A 4,171-nucleotide genomic window follows, 5' to 3' on the forward strand; every position below is an offset into this window, starting at 1 on the left:
CTATAAGGCGTAATATTGATCAAAAGTGACTTTAAACGTTTCTTACTTAAACACAATGCAGATCGTGTTAAATGCACTTCAAACATTTCTTGAAAAATAAAAAAAATAATATCGGATTGTTTAAGATATATTAATACTATGTGTACATGTAAAATTTGATGCCTTTAAGATGGCCATAGCTAACCATGTTACAATGTCCTGAATCTCTTTATTCTAAAACGTCTAACTCCAACAAATTGAACTATTCTCATAAATTTTCATTCAGGTGTTTACTTGAAAGAAAACTATCGTAGTTTCTATCCAGCAACTTCTCGATTTACTAGGTTCAAAACTAACATAACAGTTGGGTGTGATAAAATTAGTGTATTGTGGCTAAAATTCCATTAGGGGATTGGGTTCAAATTTATGGAAGAGAGGTTTTTTGTTATCTCTTTTAGTCCAAGACATAAAATAAATTTGTTTTGCCTTCATATAAATATTTTTTTGAGAACATTGCATGGAGGTATACCTGTGAGATTTAGAGCAATTACTTGAATTAGTTTAACCACATCCAGCATTGGTTATGGCATTCTGATATTTAATGAGGGAAAGTGTTGAGTCTAATCTAACGAGACATACAGCATCACATGAAATAACTACTTGCCATTGATCTGTGTATATAGTGTTTTACTTTCTTATTGTACATTGTAAATTTAAAATTAGCAAACTATAGTTTTAAAGGCCTCCTTGATGTAGTAGTGTTAAATTCCATTTTGTATGATTCTAGATTTCAGTGACTAAGTTTGAGTGTTACAGAAGAAAGAGTGTAATAGTTACATTAAGTTGTATATTAAGTATGTAAAATTGTTCCATTAATATTTTATAGTGTTATAAAAATATCCGTTGTTCTTTTCTACCTCAATTTTATTTTTTTATAACAATGATAAGAATATTGTATTGGTTGTTGTTTCTGAACGTCCTTTTTTTCTGAGGTGAGGTGATGCTGCTATTACCTAAATACCTGCTACGAGTTCTTCCTCTTACACAAACACAACAGTGGAATATGTGTCATTTTCCAGGTTTCCAACATCCCTTATCTGCAACTCATTTTCTTTGTAGTATAAAAATAAGAAAGTGAATTAATTTGGTTGTTTTGGTTTGACGCGTAATATATTCAACTTATTGCGTTGATTTTTAACACGGGTATTCTTAGGGTCCCTGTTGAATATAGTCCTAATCTTATTTCGAAAATCGCTCCGGGCTACACCCCACTGATCTTTAAGCTGGCTGTAAATTGCCACCTTGGTCACTAATGTAATAGTTTAATATTAATTACAAAAGCATTTATAATGGTATGAACTGTTCAGTTTAAACATTGCTTATTATTTTTAACTAGTATATATATATATATATATATATATATATATATATATAATATATATATTATATATATATATATTTATACTGAGGATGAATATATTTAACGCCGTATTAGATTTCCATCACTGGTCATACACGTGCAAGGCCTATTAAATTGAGTGCAGAGGAGCGGGTAACTAATATGAGTGCAAGAGGCAATATAGTCTAACCATTACTTTACATTTAAATACTATTATCAAACACAATTTACTTGTATTGTATTATCTGAGTGATGCGGATCAGTGTTTTCATTGTTACTAAGACCGAGCACCGGTCAGAGAACCAAAAGCAATCAATCTTCCAGAGCGCCCGTGTGGTTTGTGACTAACGCTGTAAATCCTACCAAGACATTGCCGCTTCAGGCTTGCCAACTTCACTTAAGTATATCCAATCAGGTTGATGGTTTACAAGTGCTTGCTAACATGCTAAACATTTGTAATAGCTAAGGCTTTGAATAATTTTGTAAAATTTCAAGTTTGCAGTACTACCATGACAGTAACGACGATTAATTACAAATTCATTTAGGTGACGTCCAACAGAAAGACTCGGTACAAAATGGAAATAATTTTATACTAAAGGGTTTTAAAAGCCTAAACATGAGGGAATATAATAGTTTCCTTGCTCGCTTTGACTGAAAGAGCTAACATAATTGAGATGCGTGCGTTATAATCTAAACATGCTATGTTCGTTAGTATGTTTGAAACATTTAGCTCGTAGAGAGCACTTTAAATGCGTTTATTGATATGACTTATTACATAGATCATTAGTTATTTTTACGTCTTACTGTTTTATAAACTAAATATTCTTTACAATTAAACTTGGATTGTCTATAGTAGTAAACTTAAATTTTGGATGAAATTTGATTAGGAATAGCCCAAAATAATATTTTATCGGATATTTATCTAACTATTCAATACATTACAATAATGGAAAAATACTGAAAATGGTAACGAGTTTATTCAATTTAAGTATTGTTAGTTTTAGATTAGGTTCCTGTAAGCACTGTCTGAAATCTGACGTTGTTACGGACTTGACTTCTGGAATCTGGAGTCATATTTATCTGAAGAGTTATAAAAACCGGCTGCGAAGAAGTTCAAAATGAACTCATTCTATCCTTTTGACATTAGATGCAGCCATATTACACTACTCTCCATAGCTATGTTATGTGTAGAATATCAAACGGTTGGTTGCACCACTGTGCTTAGAGATCGTGTCTGAAACATCTTAGTGCACTCAATTGTGCGCCTGATGAGACTATGGAACATCTCTTTATTAGATTACACATGGTTTTGCAATGTAGGTGTCTATGATGTCGAAGCTATTCCAGGAATCAAGCATATAGCAGCGTCAGGTACCAGACGCTGCACTGAGACGAATTCGAACTGGAACTAAGGAACTGGAACTAAGGAACATTAAAATTGATATATCTTTCCTACTATAGCTATGTTATGTGATATTTTGTGCAAGAACTCTGCATAGAAAGGAGGTAAACAGGCTTTAAATATAGTACATAGGTTGATCGAAGGTTGTTAAAGTTGATGAGTGCTCTATTGATTATAGTGTAAAAACGTTTAAAGGGCAGTTTGTCTATCTATCTGTCAATCTATGCGCTATCTCTTTCATCATCCTTACGGTTCATTGCATTTTAATTTGTACCGGGTTATTTATTCTATTCATCGTTGTAAAAATATTTTAGAAATTAATCTGGTACAAACGAATCATATTTTAAACATTATCATCCAATTATATTTTGTCTCAATGTAAATTGTCAACTCGGCATTTAATTACAAAATTAATTGTACCTTATTTACAGCGTTACTAGTTGTTAGTTTTTATTTATGTTATACGATACTTTTGTATACAAAATAGTATAATTCAGTTCTTACTTCACAATATAGTTTAATAGGTGTCTGCAATTAACACTAGCCCAATGCGATTTTGAGAGTTACCATGAATTAGGACGTTTTTAATACAATATGTAAAATACAGCTGCCACCCATACTCCGGATCTGTACTGACAAATGCTACGCAAAAACTAGTTTAATGTTAACTTTCCGGTAAAGTAGTGTCAGTGCAGTTTCAAATAAAATAAAAATATAACTGTATCGTGTGAAATGTGTGAAACTGTTACAATAATACAAATCCTAGATAAAACATAATTTTAAATGGTTACTTTTTGTTTTAATTCAACTTATAAGGCACAATAGGGTCTTATTTCATGAACTATGTAATAAATTAGTCCTTTTTATTACCATTTTATAGGTCTAGTCAAATATACAGTGTTTTAGACATCTAAGGCTAATAAATAGTTATTTAAACCTAAACTCTTGAAAAGTACTCTATAAAAAGTAACAAAATTATAATATTTACTGCGCATAAATTACTTCACTGTATAAATTAAACTTCCTAAAAAAATATAGTGTCTCAATAGTTAGGAAATTGTAATGTTTCTTGAAAGCTATTGCAGGTATTTTCTTGCAACTTAATCAACATGAAAAAGTGCAGTTAATTGAATACAGTTACTTTTAGAACAGGGTGGGGTGTAGATGGAGAGTGAAGTTCGATACACTCCTGCAGGAGTACAAAACAACAACTTACCACAAGTTAGAAGACGCTGGCCAGAAATAGTAGATCCTATTTATGCTCTTTGATGTCAATAAATTAGTACCTTTGTCAGTATTGTAACAATTATAAATTTTACGAATACGTTTATTGTAATACAAACTTATATTTTTATCCAAATGTTCATTTGAACAAAAGTTATAATATTACA

Source organism: Homalodisca vitripennis, unplaced genomic scaffold, assembly GCF_021130785.1.
Source record: "Homalodisca vitripennis isolate AUS2020 unplaced genomic scaffold, UT_GWSS_2.1 ScUCBcl_6452;HRSCAF=13673, whole genome shotgun sequence".
Taxonomy (NCBI): Eukaryota; Metazoa; Arthropoda; class Insecta; order Hemiptera; family Cicadellidae; genus Homalodisca; species Homalodisca vitripennis.